This window comes from Neoarius graeffei, chromosome 7, assembly GCF_027579695.1.
Source record: "Neoarius graeffei isolate fNeoGra1 chromosome 7, fNeoGra1.pri, whole genome shotgun sequence".
NCBI classification, from domain to species: Eukaryota; Metazoa; Chordata; class Actinopteri; order Siluriformes; family Ariidae; genus Neoarius; species Neoarius graeffei.
Window position 1 is genome coordinate 18900471 of NC_083575.1, and position 21374 is coordinate 18921844.

General features: G+C 47.5%; 1 protein-coding gene across 1 annotated transcript in view; it reads right to left on the minus strand.

The window, feature by feature from the left end:
* lhcgr (luteinizing hormone/choriogonadotropin receptor) overlaps positions 1-21374 on the minus strand; it is a 78778-nt gene that overhangs the window by 25519 nt on the left and 31885 nt on the right. The window lies entirely within an intron of this gene.

Sequence of the window (21374 nt, forward strand, 5' to 3'; positions counted from 1 at the left end):
TCAGATGCCACCAACCATTAATTTTTTTCTCCATCACCTTTATGTGATTGCTTGTACAGCACTGTAAAAGCAACTAAACAGGGGTGGGATTCCTGAAAGCATCTTAAGGCAAGAGCATCTTTTACTATCTCATAAGATCCATCTTTAAGCTAATGTGATTTTCCCAAACAACATCATAGCCAAAGTAGTAGTTAGTTCACGCTTAACTTAGGCCCTGTCCACACGGCAACGGATTCAGGTGAATCCGATAAAATTATCGTTTCGGCCTGGCGTCCACATGGCACCGGCGTTTTGGGTGCCCCAAAACTAAATCTTTTGAGAACGGGTTCCAGAGTGGAAAGATCTGGCAACGGCGCCGTTGCGAAGTCGTCTGGATGAGTAGAATGGATTTGTTTACGATGACGTCACAACCACATGTGCTTCACGCCGGGTAGAAGTGTAACGAACTCGATGCGAGTTGTCAACAAATCCTATAACTTGGTTCATGAAATGCGCTTACAAAATATTTTCACTGTGAATATTTATTGTGTAATGGTGCAAAGTGAGAGAGAGAGAGTCAATCCCACCAGCAAAAATAGGGGAAAAAAGGAGCGATCTCACCTCTTCAGATGTTGGTTTAAGTCCTACAATACATTGCTCAAAAAGGGCGTAGAAGAACAAATTAATCCATCAACGTGTAGCATTCAATTTATTCTGGACCATTAAAGACGCCGCCTTCCGCGTAGAATCATACGTCATCCTCGCCGCCATATTGGATGGGGCAAAGCGGAGAATAAAGATGCCTCATTCATGTGCTGCATTTAACTGTACCAACAGGTTTGCCGTCCAAACGAGATCACATGGGATTACCTTTCACAGGTGAGACTGGAAAAATACTTTTCATTGTATTTGGTCATTATAATGTAATTTTATGAACAGATTTTTCTGACTTTGTGGCTAATATGAAGTCTCGCGCATAATAGTTTATGCGCATGCGTCCTTACTTCTTCTATTGTTCTGGTGTCTCCGAAGGGACCGTCTTACAGCGCCCCTAGAGGTGTGGCATGTGTATTGCATCGTTTTCAGCAAGCGTTGCGTTGCGTACCTGATATTTTACTGATCCGTTGCCCATGTGGACGCGATATTTTTTTTAATAACATCTCGTTGCTGTTGTCGTGTGGATGTAGCCTTACAATGGACCTAGTCACTCTTTCACAGCAAAGAGCGTCTCATTTGCAGTTGAATACACAGAATGCGCATGCACCTCCGAGGGACTCTCACAATCAATGGGTGGAAACTGGTGTTGAATATGCTGCCGGAGTTCAATTATTTTTCTTGTATATTACAAGTACATTGAGGTAATTAATAAATAAATATAAGCAAAAGATTATGAATATATTTCAATATGTTATGGATATCGTAATGTCACATTGATATCGCCACATTTTAATCAAATTTAACTCCATTGGGCAAGTGATTATCTAATTTAGGGTCATAAATGAGACAAATTTCTACACCTCTAACATTGTGTGTGTGTTTAAAAAAAACTTCCTCCCATGCAAAGACCACAAGAGGAGGCCATCTACATCGGATCTGCCTTAATATCAACAGATCTTCGATTAAGGTGCGTCAATCCATTCATCATGGCACACCTTCAGCTCCTTCAGTGTGCTGAGTGCAGGATGTTTAGTCATTCTTCCTCTGTCATGAGTGATAGCTTTATTTGTGATGAGTGCAGATTAGCTAGTTCTCTGATGGAGAAGATTGCAGCTTTAGAGGTGCGCATCCAGACTCTGGAAAGGGATGGTGAGAATGAAACCAATCACCCAACTCCGGCATTAGAGCCCTCACAGAGGTGCAAATGGGGGTGACTTGGTGGCATAATCATAAAGCCAAAGCTACCACTGAGGCTTGCCCATGGGAGCACCACTCTTCTCAGCTTCACGTGTCAAACAGGTTCGATCTCCTTAGTGATGCACCTGCTGAGAAACCTGAAAGAGCTCTAGTTATAGGAGTCTCTATTATATGGCATGTGAGATTAGCTAGGCCTTTAGGGGCACCCGCAGGCTTTAGTCAGATGTATATCGGGAGCCAGGGTGCCAGACATAGCAGGTAATCTTAGGGGCCTACACACACACACACACACGTTAGATACTCGCCCATGTGACCCAGGCAGGGGGTAATCAGTCCCTGTTCTCTCTCTCTCTCTCTCTCAGTTTCTTTGTGAGTGTGTGTATATGAGAGAGATCTCAATTCTATACAGAATATATGCATCTTATAATATTCTATGCTTTCTATTCTATCATAATGCATTCCATTCTACTTTATTCTGTCAAATTCCCTTATTTTCCGACATGTTCCCTTCTTTTTTCTCTTGTGACGTATTCGATTGTATTGTCATAGCTGCCTATTCTGTGGATAATATGTGGAGTGTTTTGTCGTGTTCTGTGTCTTCGTGATGCTTCTATTCTGTCATATTCCCTTCTTCTTTCTTTTAACTTATTCTGTTGTCGTCAGTAAACCTGCTGAGAAAGAATGAACTACAAACATGGACACTCTGGACTACAGCTCCCAAAACACACAGCGCCCCCTGTCTCCAGCCTACTGAATCTCAGCTGGCTCTCATTCCCTTAATCACCTGTTCCTCTATTTAAGCTCTCCAAACAAGCACACCATTGCAAAGTATTGTCCTGCTAGATCAGTTCATACCAAGTCTTGTATCTTTTCTGACTGCCTCTTATATTTCTGACCCTTTGCTATTTCGCTCTTTGTCTTCCCTACGTTATGCTGTTCGCCGATCGCCTGACCCTCACTAGCTTACCAACACCGATTCCAGTCCCTCGGCTTGGCTTTGTTGACATTCTGCACTCTGTTCTCCTCCGCGCATACATCTGTACTAAAAAAAGAATGTGTAGCATTTTGTCATATTATTTTCTATGTTTTCAAAATGCTTTCTATCATATTCCCTTCTGTTCTCTTATAATATACTCTATTACATTGTCTTAATGTCTATCCTATTCTATATTATATTATTTTTCTCTCTCTCATGTTCTTTTCTGTTCTGTGCACATGCATTCTATTCTCTATGTTCTATCTTAATATATACAAATTTATTATATTCTATTTTCTCCTAAGTTATCCTACTCTATCCTATTCTATTCTCCATTTCTATCCATAATGCATTATACTGTCATTCTTAGTCCGGGGTATGACTTTAAACTGCAACTGGTGGTGATTTTCAGGTCCAGGAGGACTTGAGTATTGGGGAAAGTGGTCAAGTCAAAGTTCCTCTCACACCAGGATCCGGTCTGCCCAGGCAGTCTCCTGTCCCAGTACTAGAAGAAAAAAATACAGGAGTTGCTTTTGCCATTTTGAATAAGATAGCTAGCAAACTGCCATCACTACCAGTGGGAATATCTAAGTGAATCATAAGTTTACATGTATCCACAGGGAATGATCATTACTTAAACCTGATCAATGTGTATGCACCTACCATGACCTATCCCGATGAAGAAAAAGAAGCCTTCTATCACGAATTAGCTGATGTGGTAGACAGGGTACCTCAAGTAGAGAAGCTTCTGCTACTGGGAGATTTCAATGCAAGAGTAGGGAATGATCACGTAACATACAAAAGTACTACTGGGAAATTTGGCAAGGGAAATAGGAATGCAAACTCAACTTTTACACTCAACGTGAACTATGCATCACAAATACCTACTTTGACGAACCAGACAAAAATTACTTCACCTGGTGCCACCCAAGATCTAAACACTTACATCTCCTTGATTATGTCATGACTAGCAGATCCAACATGAAAGATTCTGTCAACAAAGGTAATGCAAGGAGCTGAATGCTCAACAGACCACTATATGGTCCAATCAAAGCTGAGACTCAGACTTGTATTTCCTAGACGCAAGAGAGCAGCCTCCACAACAAATAAGAAACTAGACATAGACAAATTGAAGAATGATGAGACACAGTGCAAACTCAAAATAGCTATTACAGCTGCTCTACAGGAAAACGCCCCGATCAAGAAGACACAGCAAATGTTGAGGACATGTGGCAGCGGCTGAAAGATATTGTCTACACAACTGCAAGTGATAGACAGCAGAAGAAAAGTACACTAGACTGGTTTCAAGAACAGGCCAATTCTATCCAAGCTTTGTTAGAAGAAAAACGCAAAATTTAAAACATGCATTTAAAAGAGAACTGAGATAAAAGCATGAAAGCTTCAAAGATATTAAAGTGAAAGTGCAATGAGAAATCAGAGCCATGGAAGACAGATGGTGGTGCAGGAAAGCTGAGAAACTACAGGAACTGGCAGACAGGAAGGACTACCATGGATTATTTGACAGACAGAAGACTCTGTATGGACCAAGAAGCAATGTAGTGGCACCAGTGAAAAGTATACTGCACACAAATCTGGAAGATATAAAAAGAAGGTGGAAGGAGCATTTCTCCAATCTCGTAAACCAGCAAGGGTCAGCCGATCCTGAGGCATGTCACTGACTTGAGAGGAGACCAACAAGAGATGATCTGTGTATACCCATCACATCAGATGAGCTTCAGAAAGCACTCAAGGATACTAGATGTGGCAAAGCACCCAGCCAAGAAGGCTGACGTGCTGAAGCGAGGCGGCCCTAGCCTAACAGCTGCACTCTTAAAACTGTACAACGCATGTTGGGAGAACATATGTCTTCCCCAAGACTTCAAAAGATAAACTAATTGTGACATCTATAAAAAGAAAGGAGAAAGGAGTGAATGTGGAAACCACTGTGGCATATCTCTGCTTTCCATTGCAGGCAAGATTCTAGCCAAGATAGTTCTAAACTGAATTAAAAATATCTGAGAAGATGTATTTCCAGAAAGTCAGTGCGGTTTCAGGGCTGGCAGATCTACCTCAGATATGATCTTTACTCTGAGACAACTCCAAGAGAAAGCCATCAAGCAACGTCAACCTCTGTATGTGTGTGGCAGCGGGGGCGTGGTCAAGCGTCGGTCTGTGACCGGAGGACGGAGTCAGGGAAGGTAAGTCGCAGAATCACTACACCTGATGTCAGTTAACGTGTGTTTGTGTGTCTTCCCCAGTGACCGCGCCCTATATAAGGAAAGAGAGAGCAGAGGAAGGGAGCTGTCTCCCCAACCAGACAGCCTGTGTGTGTGCGTGCGTGCGTGTGTGGCTGGGAGAGTGTAAAAATTGCTGAAAAGTGACAATGAGGTTTTTTTTGAACTCAGTTCTGGCCTGCCGTCCTTCTGTGCTCCACCCACCCGTCTGAATTTCTACAGTGGTGCCGAAACCCGGGAGTCGGAGCACGGAGAAGAACAGCCCCATGGAGTCCTCCCCCTTCGCGGACCTGGTCCACGCCCTCGCCATGGCCCAGCAGAGCCAGCACCAGGAGCTAGTCGCCCTCCGGAAGGAGCAGGAGCAAAGGTTTGAGGCCCTGGTGCTGGTGCAGCAGGAAGATCGTCAGGCGTTCCGGCACCTCCTCGCATCGGCGGGGTCCACCACCTCCACCACCGCAGGCTCTCCCCACCTCACCCTAATGAAGATGGGCCCGCACGACGACCCCGAGGCCTTCCTCGTGCTCTTTGAACAAGCAGCAGAGGCCTCGGGCTGGCCAGTGGAACAGCACGTGGTGCGCCTCCTCCCCCTGCTAACGGGTGAGGAGCAGCTGGCCACGCTACAGCTCCCCGCTGACAGCCGGCTGGTCTACGCAGACCTCCGTCGGGCCATACTCCAGCGTGTGGGGCGCACCCCAGAACAACATCGACAGTGCTTCCGCGCTCTGCGCCTGGAGGTGGTCAGCCGGCCGTTCGCGTTTGGCCAGCAACTCCGGGATGCCTGCCGGCGGTGGCTGAGGGCTGACAACCGCGATGCCAAGGGAATCGCCGATCTGGTGGTACTGGAACAGTTCATTGCCCGACTACCCGAAGGGACTGCGGAGTGGGTCCAGTGTCATCACCCGGCGTCGTTGGATCAGGCCATCGAGCTGGCAGAGGATCATTTGGTGGCTGTTCCGACGGCAGGACAGCAGATCTCCTCTTCTACCCTCTCTCTCTCTCCCCCTCCCCTTCTGTGTCTCGTCCTCGCCCCATTCCCCCACCATGGAGGCAGGGGCCGGCTCCACCCCAGCCGGCCCCTCCCATGTCCCACTTCTATGTCTGTCTCTTCCCCCCTCATGTGAGTGAGCCCCAGAGTGCCGGTGCAGAGAGAAAGCCCGGGCCAGTTTGCTGGCACTGCGGGGAGCCAGGCCACCTTCAGCAGCAGTGCTCGGCAATGGAGGTGGGTGCGGTGGTCCGTATCCCTGATGCGCCAGGAACCGCCCTCGATCGGGCTGGAGCATATCGCATACCGGTGAGTGTCCAAGGGGATACGTATCAGGCTCTGGTGGACTCTGGCTGTAATCAGACCTCAATCCACCAAAGCCTGGTGCTAGACGAGGCATTGGGGGGAGCACAATTGGTGAAGGTGTTGTGTGTGCATGGGGATATTCACAACTACCCTTTAGTGTCGGTCCACATTCTTTTTCGAGGGGAAAAATTTAGTGTAAAAGCGGTGGCTAATCCTTGCCTTACCCACTCGCTAATTTTGGGGACTGATTGTCCGGGATTTCAGGAATTAATGACTCATTTAGTGAAGAGTGGGTCCAGCCGTAGTTCAGCAGGGGGAGGTCCCAGTGTGGCATTGGCGGGAGCAGCTGTCACAGAGCCGTCTACGTCATCACCGCATCAGAGCAAGGAGCCGCAGGCTCCTCCTCCCTCTCTTGGGGAATCCCTCACGGATTTCCCATTAGAGCAGTCGCGGGACGAGACTCTGCGGCATGCGTTTGACCAAGTGAGAGTAATCGATGGTCAAACGCTCCAGCCAAACGCCACCCCGTCCTTCCCCTATTTCTCCATTACGAGGGATAGGTTATACCGAGTGACGCAGGACACTCAGACTAAGGAGCCGATTACACAACTTTTGATTCCAAAGAGCCGCCAGGAATTGGTATTCCAGGCGGCTCACTTTAATCCCATGGCTGGACACTTGGGGCAGGATAAGACACTAGCCCGATTAATGGCCCAGTTCTATTGGCCAGGGATTCACGGCGATGTCCGCAGGTGGTGTACAGCATGCCGCGAATGCCAGTTAGTAAATCCAAAGGTCATTCCAAAAGCGCCTTTGTGCCCTCTACCATTAATCGAGACCCTGTTCGAAAGAATTGGGATGGATCTCATCAGGCCATTAGATCGGTCAACACGAGGGCATCGCTTTATTTTAGTTCTGGTGGACTATGCAACGCGATATCCGGAAGCAGTGCCTCTTCGCAATATCTCAGCACGCAGTATTGCGGAAGCGCTCTTCCGCGTCATCTCCTGAGTCAGAATCCCCAAAGAGATTCTGACTGATCAAGGCACCTCGTTTATGTCACGCACACTGAGCGAACTATATGGGTTATTGGGAATTAAGCTGATCCACACCAGCGTTTATCACCCACAAACGGACGGTTTAGTCGAACGATTCAATCGCACACTCAAGAATATAATTAAAAAGTTTGTTCACGAGGACGCACGCAATTGGGATAAATGGCTCGAACCCCTGTTATTTGCAGTGTGAGAGGTCCCACATGTCTCCACGGGGTTCTCCCCGTTCGAATTATTATATGGGCGTAAGCCGCGCAGCATCCTAGATGTACTGAGGGAAAATTGGGAGGAGGGACCTTCACCGAGTAAAAATGAAATCCAATAGGTTATTGACCTGCGTGCAAAACTCCACACACTCACACACCTAACCCAGGAGAATTTGTGGCAGGCTCAAGAACGGCAAACCCGCCTGTACGACAGGGGTATGCGCCTTCGGGAGTTTGCACTGGGAGATAAAGTACTCGTACTGTTGCCCACATCGAGCTCCAAATTGGTCGCCAAGTGGCAAGGACCCTTTGAAGTCACACAGCGAGTCGGGGACGTTGACTATGAGGTGAGGCGAACGGACAGGGGTGGGGCGCTACAGATTTACCACCTCAATCTGCTCAAACTCTGGAACGAGGAGGTCCCTGTGGCGTTTGTGTCGGTGGTTCCGGAGAAGGCGGAGCTGGGGCCAGAGGTTCAAAAAGGGACACTGACATCGCTTACCTCTCCGGTCCCCTGTGGAGACCACCTCTCCCTGACCCAACTCATGGAGGTTGACCAGTTGCAGACCGAATTTTCGGACGTGTTCTCGCCCCTGCCTGGCTGCACCCGCCTCATAGAACACCACATTGAGATGCCCCCGGGGGTGGTAGTGCACAGCTGCCCTTACAGGCTACCCGAACACAAGAAAAAAGTGGTTCGGGAAGAACTCGAGGCCATGCTCGAAATGGGCATTGTCGAGGAGTCCCACAGTGACTGGAGCAGCCTGGTGGTCTTGGTTCCCAAGGCCAACTTGTCGGTCCGGTTCTGTGTGGACTATAGAAAAGTCAACGCGGTGTCTAAATTCGATGCACACCCAATGCCTCATATTGACGAGTTGCTGGATCGACTAGGCATGGCTCGCTTTTATTCGACACTGGATTTAACAAAGGGATATTGGCAGATCCCCTTGACTCCACTATCCTGGGAAAAAACGGCCTTCTCCACACTGTTTGGCTTACACCAATTTGTCACACTTCCTTTTGGGCTGTTTGGGGCGCCCACTACATTCCAGCGGCTTATGGACAGGGTCCTCTGCCCCCACACCACTTATGCACCCGCATACTTAGACGATATTATAATCTATAGTAACGACTGGCCGCGGCATCTACAACACCTGAGGGCCATCCTTGGGTTGCTGAGGCGAGTGGGTCTCACAGCCAACCCGAAGAAGTGTGCGATTGGGCGGGTGGAAGTACGGTATCTGGGCTTCCACTTGGGCAATGGGCAGGTGCGTCCCCAAATTAACAAGACAGCAGCGATTGCGGCCTGCCTGAGGCCCAAGACCAAAAAGGGGGTGAGACAGTTCCTGGGGCTGGCTGGCTACTATCGTAGGTTCCTACCTAATTATTCAGACATCACCAGCCTGCTGACTGATCTCACTAAAAAGGGGGCACCAGATCCGGTCCAGTGGACGGAGTAATGCCAGTGGGCTTTCTCTGAGGTGAAGGCTGCACTGTGTGGGGGGCCACTGTTACACTCCCCTGACTTTTCTCTCCCCTTTACGTTGCAGACGGACGCGTCGGACAGAGGGCTGGAGGCCATTCTGTCCCAGGAGGTGGAGGGGGAGGACCGCCCTGTGCTGTACATCAGCAGAAAACTGTCGGTGCATGAGGGGTGCTACAGCACAATCGAGAAAGAGTGCTTGGCCATCAAGTGGGCGGTCCTCGCCCTCCACTACTACCTCCTGGGATGCCCTTTCACCCTCTGTTCAGACCACGTGCCCCTCCAGTGGCTCCACCGCATGAAGGATGCCAACGCGCGGATCACCCGTTGGTATCTGGCACTCCAGCCCTTTAACTTCAAGGTGATCCACAGGCCGGGGGCGCAGATGGTCGTGGCGGTCTTCCTCTCCCGTCAAGGGGGGGGGGGGGGGGGAGTCAGCTGCAGGCCGGACTGCTGCCCGGCCTGAGTTGGGCGGTGGGGGTATGTGGCAGCGGGGCCGTGGTCAAGCGTCGGTCTGTGACCGGAGGGCGGAGTCAGGGAAAGTAAGTGGCAGAATCACTACACCTGATGTCAGTTAACGTGTGTTTGTATGTCTTCCCCAGTGGCCGCGGCCTATATAAGGAGAGAGAGAGCAGAGGAAGGGAGCTCTCTCCCCAACCAGACGACTTGTGTGTGTGTGCGTGCGTGTGTGGCTGGGAGAGTATAAAAATCTCTGAAAAGTGACAATAAAGAAGCTTTTTTGAACTCAGTTCTGGCCTGCCGTCCTTCTGTGCTCCACCCACCCATCCAAATTTCTACAATGTGGTTTTTGTAGACTTCTCAAAGGCCTTTGACACCGTTGACCAAGAGATGCTTTGGAAGATACTAGAAGTGTATGGATGCCTGGAAAGACTGATATGACTCATTAAAGTGCATATCCTGGACCAATTTCGTTTTTTTAATATGAAAGTATGTCCCTTTACACACTCATCCAGAAGGGTAATTTTGCACAAGGCCATCTGTCTACAGCAGAAAAAAATAAAATAACAAAAAACATATCTGGAAAAATCCCAAGGGAGTCTGGAGCCAGATTCGTGACTTCACCTGCGGATCCATCAGCAGGCCGCGAGAGCTTGCACAGTTTCAGTGCACAGCCTGTGTAGACCAAGTTTAGCAGCTAGCGATTTTGCATTGAAATATGGAATTGTCACTTGAGCGCAATGTTACTTCACCTTTGGATGAAGAATATAATGAGATGTCAGAATTGGGGCTTCATCTGTTTGTATTTGATGATGATTCAAGTAGTGAAGATGATGGAGACAACACCGGGGATGTTTACTTTTGTGTGTGTCAATAAATAACATTATCCATGTACCACACAAACACAGGAACACCTAATTTAGAGTATAGTCTCTCTTATTTCTTACCCTGGCAACAGTCAACTTGTGAATTGCCGATTTTCTTGGTCTTTTTCCTGGCTCTGCTTGGTCCTCAGCTTCGAGGGCCTCAGTGGATGCAGCACTTTGCCTTCTGTCAGGGGAGACGAACACGGCTGGCTCCTTTGGTGACGCTGACGCAGATGGAGACGGGGTTGCTTTGGGCATTCTGACAGATGGAACTGCGTCTTTTTTCAGATCAAGTTGCCTCGTGAAGCCCATTTCCCACTGCAAATAGTTCTCAAAATCGCCGGGCCTTGTGAAGTGAGCACCGCAAATAATGCTGTAGTCTGTAGCATGTAGCCAATTTTTCCGGGTGCCTTGCACGAAGCGCTCCCATTTCTCTCATATTGTCCGGTCTTTTGGAAAATGATGAGTACTAATCCCATCAAGACTGGTATTGCTACACCCTCCTATGATACATCTATTAACCATTTTAATAATTACATGATAAAGTTGAAGAAAATTGCAGAAAACCACCAGGTCGTTTTCTCATAAACAAACCAGCGCTTACATGGGATTCAGAAGGAGGCGTCCCGCACATGGCGTCATGAAAATCAATGTTTGCTGGGAAATCCAAATGCCAAGTTTTTTCAGAGGCAGACGAATTCGCCTCAAATGGCTTGATTTCAACTGAATTTTTCTGGTACTGTGCAAGGTAAACAAATTACACAAAATGCAAAATGTGACAGATATTTGACCAAAGTTTAATATAAAATAGGAGGATTACATTCATCTTGCTCCTGAATTTACCCGTGATATGCACTTTAAGCTCTTCCATGAGAACATGTCTGGGAAGGTTTCGATTGGAGAAGACATTAGTGAAGCTTTTCCAGTCAATCATAGTGTCAAACATTGCTAATGCGTTCTTGCCCTGACATTGTTTATACTCTACCTTACTATGGGTAACCTTGATAAAGGAGTCTACATCAGAACTCGATCGAAAGGCAAACTCTTCAATCTTGCCAGACTCAAGTCCTCAACCAAAACTCAGCAAATTTGCATGCAAGAACTACTGTATGCAGATGACTCTGCATTTGTAGCAACAGATTTGGATGACATGCAGGAAATCATTGATCGCTTTGCCACAGCTACTCTCTTTGGATTGAAAATCAATACCATGAAAACAGAACTCCTGTACCAACCCTCACCTGAGCCACAGGCAAGGCAATGTTGTTTTGGTCAATGGAACACCTCTTAGGAGTTCTGAGAGTTTCATCTACTTAGGCACTGCAGTTACCAACACAAACTCATCAGACTTGGAGGTAGACTGCTGGATTCAAGCTGTCACCAAAGCCTTCGGCGCATTACAAAAGCAACTATGGTCTCACCATGACATCAAGAGAACCACCAAGTTGAAAGTATACACCACAGTCTTACCATCTCTGCTTTACACCACCAAATGCATGACCCTCTACTGTAAACATTTAAAGAAACTGACCAGGCTACAACTCTGACACCTGCATCAAATCCTCAAAATAAGATAGCAGGACAAGGTCCCTGATGTAGAACTCCTCAGGTGAGCCAATACAGTGAGCGTGGAAGCCCTGATCACAGCCTCCCAACTTTGTTGGGCTGGACACATCTGGCGCACGTGACTACCCAAAGCCGTTTTCTATGGAGAACTGAGCCTTGAAAAGAGATGAGGAGGACAGAAACTGAGGTACAAAGACATCTTGAAGAAGAACATGAAGAATGCCAGAATTATCGATCAGACGTGGGAAAGGGATGCCTTGGATAGAGCAACATGGCAAAGCATAGTTAAAAGCTCAGTGTGTGCAATTGAAGACAAGTGTCAAAGGGAGTATATGAGGACTCACAAAGCCAGATATTCCATGGCAGCTCAGCAGTGCCGTTCATGCCACCACTGCGGACGGCTTTGTCACTGTGGTGCTGGCCTCACAGCCCATCTGCGTTTCTGTGGATCCTAATGAAGCAGTCATCATCGCTAGCAATGGACAGCCAACAACAACATTACAGTGGTGCTTGAAAGTTTGTGAACCCTTTAGAATTTTCTATATTTCTGCATAAATATGACCTAAAACATCATCAGATTTTCACACAAGTCCTAAAAGTAGATAAAGAGAACCCAGTTAAACAAATGAGACAAAAATATTATACTTGGTCATTTATTTATTGAGGAAAATGATCCAATATTACTTATCTGTGAGTGGCAAAAGTATGTAAACCTTTGCTTTCAGTATCTGGTGTGACCCCCTTGTGCAGCAATAACCGCAACTAAACATTTCCGGTAACTGTTGATCAGTTCTGCACACCGGCTTGGAGGAATTTTAGTCCACTCCTCTGTACAGAACAACTTCAACTCTGGGATGTTGGTGGGTTTCCTCACATGAACTGCTCACTTCAGGTCCTTCCACAACATTTCGATTGGATTAAGGTCAGGACTTTGACTTGGCCATTCCAAAACATTAACTTTATTCTTCTTTAACCATTCTTTGGTAGAATGACTTGTGTGCTTAGGGTTGTTATCTTGCTGCATGACCCACCTTCTCTTGAGATTCAGTTCATGGACAGATGTCCTGACATTTTCCTTTAGAATCCGCCGGTATAATTCAGAATTCATTGTTCCATCAATGATGGCAAGCTGTCCTGGCCCAGATGCAGCAAAACAGGCCCGAACCATGATACTACCACCACGTTTCACAGATGGGATAAGGTTCTTATGCTGGAATGCAGTGTTTTCCTTTCTCCAAACATAACTGTGGCAGCGGGGGCATGGTCAAGCGTCAGTCTGGGAGGTGGAGTCAGGGAAGGTAAGTGGCAGAATCACTGCACCTGATGTTGGTTAATCTGTGTTTGTGTGTCTTACCCAATGTGACCACGCCCTATATAAGGAGAGTGTTAGGGTTTTGCTGGGGATCAAACCTGGGTCGCTGGTGTAGTGATCCAGCAAACCCCCACTAGGCCACCAGGGGAATGACTCAAGTGCAGAGGAGTGAGGCGAAAGTAGAGTAGAAAAAACAGTTTATTTACAATATACAAAATCCCAGGCAAAAACAAAAGTATAATCCAAACGCTCAGAAGATATACGAGAAAAATAAAAATCTAAAAGTTCAAAGTCAAAACAAAAGGCCAAAGATAAGAAAAGAAAAGGCAAAAATCCAAACGCTCAGAAGATCCCAAAATGGTAAACACAAAGTCCAAAATGTCCACAAGAAAATAAAGTACAAAAGATCACAAAGGCAAGGAACTTGGAACAGAGATCTTAGGTGATAACAGCACAAAGACTCCATGACTAGGGACCAAACTGAGGAAGTATTTATACACAAACTAAAATAGAACACAGGTGGCAATAATGAGGACTAGGCGGGGCACAAGGCACATGGAAAAACAAAACACAACACACAGAAACAATAGCGCCCTCTAGCAGTCAAAACAAACATGACAATAACAGAAATAATAGTGGCCTCTAGAGGCCAAGATAGTCCAAGTCCTAACAGAGAGAGAGAGCAGAGGAAGGAGGCTCTCTCCCTGACCTGAGGGCTCATGTGTGTGTCTGAGAGAGTGACTTTACTGAAAAGTACTCAATAAAAAGAGTTTTCTTGGGGAACTTAGTTCTGGCCTGCCATCTTTTCTGTGCTCCACCCCTACGAACTGCTACAGTGGTGCCGAAACCCGGGAATCGAGCACGGGAAAAAGAACAGCCCCATGGAGTCCTCCCCCTTCGCGGACCTGGTCCACGCCCTCGCCATGGCCCAGCAGAGCCAGCACCAGGCGCTAGTCACCCTCCGAAAGGAGCAGGAGCACCGGTTCGAGGCCCTGGTGCTGGCGCAGCAAGAAGATCGACAGGCGTTCCGGCACCTCCTCACGTCGGCGGGGTCCACCACCTCCACCGCCGCGGGCCCTTCTCCCCTCACCCTCACTAAGATGGGCCTGCATGATGACCCCGAGGCCTTCATCACGCTCTTCGAGCAGGCAGCAGAGGCCTCGGGCTGGCCGGTGGAACAGCGCGCGGCGCGCCTCCTCCTCCTGCTTACGGGTGAGGAGCAGCTGGCCGCGCTACAGCTCCCCGCTGACCACCAGCTGGTCTACGCGGACCTTCGCCGGGCCGTCCTCCAGTGGGTGGGGCGCACCCCTGAACAACAGCATCAGCGCTTCCGCGCTCTGCGTCTGGAGGAGGTCGGCCGGCCGTTCGCGTTTGGCCAGCAGCTCCGGGACGCCTGCTGGCAGTGGTTGAGGGCTGACAACCGTGACGCTGAGGGGATCATCGATCAGGTGGTACTGGAGCAGTTCATCGCCCGCCTACCAGAGGGAACCGCGGAGTGGGTCCAGTGACACCGCCCGGAGTCGCTGGATCAGGCCATCGAGTTGGCAGAGGACCATCTGGCGGCTGTTCCAACGGCAGGACAGCGGACATCCTCTTCTTCCCTCTTCTCTCCCTCTCTCTCCCCCTCTCCTCCTGTGTCTCGTCCTCGCCCCGTTCCCCCACTGCGTAGGCGGGGGCCGGCCCTACCCCAGCCGGCCCGTCACACCCGCGGTGCCCTCCTGTTTTTCCCTTCTGTGTCTGTCTCTCCCCCCCTCAGGTGAGTGAGCCCCAGAGCACCAGTGCAGACAGGAAGCCTGGGCCGGTTTGCTGGCACTGTGGGGAGCGGGGCCACCTCCAACAGCAGTGTTTGGCGATGGAAGTGGGCGCAGTGGTTCGGATCCCCAACGCGCCAGGAGCCGCCCTCGATCGGGCCGGAGCGTATCGCATACCAGTGAGTATCCAAGGGGATACACATCAGGCTTTGGTGGACTCTGGCTGTAATCAGACCTCAATTCACCAAAGCCTGGTGCAAGACGAGGCATTGGGGGGAGCACAGGGGGTTAAGGTTAGACCCTGAAGCCGCCGCCAGGCGCTGCCATTTGCGCCATTTAGAGTTTCAGCCAAAGCCAGCCAACAATTTTTACGCCAAATTGAGCTGCCATATATTAAAATTTGGCTCAGCCAGCTAGAATAACATGCATCAAACAATAGTTTTATCTATCACATAGAGACATACATGAAAAAAGAAAGGTCAAACGTAATCAATTTTGCACACTGGAACAACAGACATCATTGCAACAGATTGACTGGTATTGCGAGACCCTAGTCGCTCGGTTGCTATGATACAGGGGAGACTTGGTTGGCCCCAAGGTGATGAGAAGGTGCTAAAGCGGCTGTGGTGCACTGCTGACCACTCGACATGACCTTGAACAAATGTTGAAGAAATGAAATGGCGGAGGGAAACATGTATGTAATAAAAGGTAATTTTGTTCTTTTGTCATACTTAGCTAATTCTAAGCTACTCATATTTTTGCATCATCTTCTAATGTTTGAAGTAAGAATGCTGGGCGTGCGTTTCTCAAACAACTTCGTAGGTTAGCAAATTTAGCATTGAAGTACTTTGTACACAGGTTAGCCTTTGCAGGCTTACTTGTTATTTTGCCTAAATAGCACTTTGGATTCGCACGGGATAAGTAAAACCTGTGATCTTTTAATTTGCAAATTACTACCTCAGCTCTGCGTTACTTGCAACCCATCCGCACGGGATAAACACCGTCCACAAATTACTTTATTTTACTGACATGATATTATGACTGGATAAGTCTGAGAAAGAGACAGAAAAGGCACGTGCAATGACAACAATAGATGCAGATATGCACGCGACTAGTATTATCACCGGGCGTCTGTGTTTGGCGAAATGCAGTAGGTAATTTGTGATGGAGTTTTTACTTTACAAATTACAGATATCAAATCAAATCAAATCAAGTTTATTTGTACAGCGCTTTTAACAATAAACATTATGACGCATTCGCATGGGATTACGACCCCAGACAATCCCCTCTTTCGAGAAACACATGCCCCTGTTTTGTCAGAACTAGAATGCCGTCGTTGTGTCAGAATCAAATCAATGACTGTATATTAATGGGTCAGAAGTATGGTGTTATATCTATCTTTTTGTATTCTTTTTTAGAACGGGGACCGAACAAATACATCAGCACACCACGCACACATCTACTGAGGGATTCTGGAGTTACATGGAGAGCGCACTGTATTCAGTCTTCTCGCAGCATTCGTTCCCAATTTTGGACGTATATGGGCAACCTGTACATGAACGACAAACGCATTGATGACAAACTTTACTGCAAACTCTGCTTTGATGCAGAGATGGCCAAAGAACAAGGACTGCTGTCAAAAGTGTACAGCTTGGGAGAAAAAACGTCCAGTGGAAACTTCCTTGCTCACACAAAAGCTGTACACAATGAGAGTGCAATATTCCTCAAAGAGCAGTCAAATAAACTGACTAACTGGATACAAACTGTGCCTAAAGGAAGCCCAGCTACATCCCAGTTTGATGTGAATCGCGACATTGTTCTGTGGCTGTGCCAAGACCTGCTTCCTTTTGAATTGATAGAGAAGGAAGGTTTACAAGCGTTCAACAACAAAAATATCCATCTTAATTTGCCAACCAGCAGAACCCTTGCAACAACAGCCCTCACTGATGTCTACGTTGGATTGAAGTCCAAAGTGAAAGAGCTACTGGCCGACATTGTCAGTGGTACCATAATGTTAGATGGCTGGACTGATGCTCACCATCGATACCCATATGTTGGTGTGAGGCTCTGCACTGTGGATGCAAACTGGAATTTCCTTCTGTTAACACTTTGTGTTAAACCTGTGGAAAGTCACACATCAGAACACCTTGCAGTGTTTGTGAGGGAACTACTTGAAGAATTCCTCCCCAGAGACAAAAATGCCCTGCTCTTTAACACAACAGATGGGGCAGCGAATATGATCAAGTTGTCTCGTTTACTGGGCCATGAGAGAGTAACATGTGTAGCACACAGCTTACACAACTTACTCATAAAAGACACTCTTACCAAAATCCCTGAGGCACAAGCATTGATTTCCCAATGCAAAGACATTGTCGGCGCACTGCACTTCAAGGTACATCTAATAGATGAATTTGTGTTGGAGCAGAAAGAGGCAGACATTTTCGCCAAGATTCGAAACCTGCAGGATGAAATTGATGCAGATTCCAATGATCCAGTTGATGACATGGATGAAACGGAGGATGTGGTGCTGGGAACTGAGAAATCAAAACAGGGCGCACAGACACACAAAACACTGAAGACCACAGTGCCAACATGTTGGAACAGTGTCCTCAACATGATCAGAAGCCTAGTCAGTTTGCACAAAGAAGTCAATGAAGTACTGAAGAGGACAGGAAAACCCTTGTTATGCCTCATGCCGGATGATATCAACCTACTTGGTAACTTGGCTAGCTTTTTGGAAGACTTTGAGAAAGTCACACTGATTGTAAGTGAAGTCAGTCCCAATCTGAGTGCAATACCACTAATCAGGGCTCGAATCAAGAAAATCTGTGCATTGACTCCCAAAGAGCCACCTCTAATGAAGAAAATCAAAGAACGAATAGTGAAGAACATTGACAAACGAATGCCCATTACAGACCTGGTTAGAGCCTCCGCAGTGTTTGATCCAGCTGTCAGAGACATCACTATGACGAAGGATGAAAACCAAGAACTGCTGCAGGATCTCCATGAGAAACTGAGCTATTCCAGGTGACATTGACATTTCAATATAAATGCTAACCACTTACTTTCTCTCCTTATGTTTTTGCTTTTAACAGTCATTTGCCTTATTCATATGTTTTACTCCTCAGATTCAGTTCAACAGTGTTTGGGGTTGGAGACAGGAGGACAACTACTGATGGTGGTTCTGGTGACCCTCGGCAGTCTCAAGATGATGGAGATGTGGGAGGAGGTGCAAAACGCCTCCGACTACAATTGCTAGAAGAGGCACAAGAGGATGCAGCAGCTCATTCTTCAAACTGTATCCTTGACCAAGAGATAGGTGCCTTTCTTGCAATGAGAACAAGAGACCAAGGAGCATTAGACTTTTGGCGAACCCATAGCAGTACTTTCCCAACGCTGTCCACTATGGCCTGATGCTACCTCTGTATTTCATCTGGGAGTGTGCCAGTGGAATGCTTGTTTAGCTCCACTGGCATTCTGCTCAATGGCAAATGATCATCTTTGGCTCCTTCAAGATGTAATATGATCACCTTTATTCATGACAATGTGAAATTTTTGTAATTTTGAGCCATCCGATTTTCACATAGGTGAATGAATACCTTAATTGTATCGTATGTATTGTATCGTGTAATCATATTTGTTAACAATTGGCATGTTTATTTTGAAAATGGTGCCTTTTGCCCTCTGTTCTATGGCAAACAATCCTCTTGGAAGTTCTTGTAAATTTGAATCATTAAAAAAAAAATAAACAACTATTTGTTTCAGTAAAATCTGATGGTTAGTTTTATTAACCTACATTTTATCACATTTTGTAAGTAAGTAATTTTAGTTCAAAAAGCACATTTAAAATAAGTGAAAATTAACCAAAGTGATATAGTGATACAGTCTTAATAATGGACCCACTTTAATCGTGTCAAGCTAAGAATACTAAAATGAGCAATAAAACATGATACAAGTGTTGCATGGTCAAGCAGTAGGAAAGTTGAATACTAAACATACTGTACATTCCAATAGACAAAGACAGCCTGCATAGTGGCAAATGCAGACAACCCGTAGCCTATATATTTGTAAGCAATACACTGCATATTGAGATCTTGTAAATCAGTGGAACATAGAGTCTATAGTCATAGACTATAGGCATGAAATACACATACTATACGTATGTGTGTGCATGAAATGACAGCGTCAGCCATTTGTAGCCATAAACATTTTGGTGGCTGCAGCAGCCATTATGGTTTTGGCTGAGCCAGCTAGCCAGCCAATAACCTCATCAGTCAGCCATTATTCTCGAAACAAATGGCTTTGGGGTCTAGTGAAGGTGTTGTGTGTGCACGGGGATGTTCACAGCTACCATTTAGTGTCAGACCACTTTCTTTTTCGAGGGGAAAAATTTAGAGTAAAGGCGGTGGTTAATCCTCGCCTCACCCACTCTATAATTTTGGGGACTGATTGGCCGGGATTCGGGGAATTAATGAGCCATCTAGTGAAGAGTGGGTCCTGCCGTAATTCAGCAGGGGGAGGTCCCGGTGTCGCTTTGGCAGGAGCAGCTGTCACAGAGCCAGCTATGTCATTTCCGCATCAGAGTGAGGAGCAGCAGGCTCCTCCTCCTTCTTTCGGGGAATCCCTTGGGGATTTCCCGTTAGAGCAATTGCGAGACGAGTCTCTGCGGCATGCGTTTGACCAAGTGAGAGTAATCGATGGTCAAACGCTCCAGCCAAACACCACCCCGGCCTTCCCCTATTTTTCTATTATGAAGGATAGGTTATACCGAGTGACGCAGGACACTCAGACTAAAGAGCAAGTCACGCAGCTTTTGATTCCAAAGAGCCGCCGGGAATTGGTATTCCAGGCAGCTCACTTTAATCCCATGGCTGGACACTTAGGGCAGGATAAAACACTAGCCCGACTAATGGCCCGGTTCTATTGGCCAGGGATTCGCGGCGATGTCCATAGGTGGTGTACGGCGTGCCGCGAATGCCAGTTAGTAAATCCAGCAGCCATTCCAAAAGCACCTTTGCGCCCTCTCCCATTAATCGAGACCCCATTCGAAAGAATTGGGATGGATCTCATCGGGCCATTAGATCGGTCAACACGAGGGTACCGCTTTATTTTAGTTCTGGTGGACTATGCAACGCGATACCCAGAAGCAGTGCCTCTTCGCAATATCTCAGCACACAGTATTGCGGAAGCGCTTTTCCACATCATCTCCTGAGTCGTAATCCCGAAAGAGATTCTGATTGACCAAGGCACCTCGTTTATGTCACGTACACTGCACGAACTGTATGGGTTATTAGGTATTAAGCTGATCCGCACCAGCGGTTATCACCCACAAACGGACGGTTTAGTTGAACGGTTTAATCGCACCCTCAAAAATATAATTAAAAAATTCGTAAGTGAGGACGCACGTAATTGGGATAAATGGCTCGAACCCTTGTTATTTGCAGTGCGAGAGGTCCCCCAAGCCTCCACGGGGTTCTCCCCGTTCGAATTGTTATATGGGCGTAAGCCGCATGGCATTCTAGATGTGCTGCGAGAAAACTGGCAGGAGGGACCTTCGCCCAGTAAAAATGAAATTCAATACGTTATTGACCTGCGCACAAAACTCCACACACTCACACACCTAACCCAGGAGAATTTGCGGCAGGCCCAAGAATGGCAAACCCGCCTGTACGACAGGGGTACGCGCCTTAGGGAGTTCGTACCGGGAGGTAAAGTTCTCGTACTCTTGCCCACATCAAGCTCCAAATTAATCCCCAAGTGGCAAGGACCCTTTGAGGTCACACTGCGACTCGGGAACGTCAACTACGAGGTGAGGCAAACGGACAGGGGTGGGGCGCTACAGGTTTACCACCTCAATCTGCTCACACTCTGGAACGAGGAGGTCCCTGTGGCGTTGGTGTCGGTGGTTCCGGAGAAGGCTGAGCTGGGACCGGAGGTTCAAAAGGGAACATTGGTATCACGTACCTCTCCAGTCCCCTGTGGAGATCACCTCTCCCCAACCCAACTCACGGAGGTCACCCAGTTGCAGACTGAGTTTTTGGACATGTTCTCGCCCCTGCCTGGCCACACCGACCTCATAGAGCACCACATTGAGATGCCCCCGGGGGAGGTAGTGCACAGCCGCCCTTACAGGCTGCCCGAACACAAGAAAAAGGTGGTTCGGGAAGAACTCAAGGCCATGCTCGAAATGGGCATCGTCGAAGAGTCCCACAGTGACTGGAGCAGCCCGGTGGTCTTGGTTCCCAAGGCCGACAGGTCGGTCCAGTTCTGTATGGACTATAGAAAAGTCAATGCGGTGTCTAAATTCGACGCGTACCCAATGCCTCGTATTGATGAGTTGCTTGA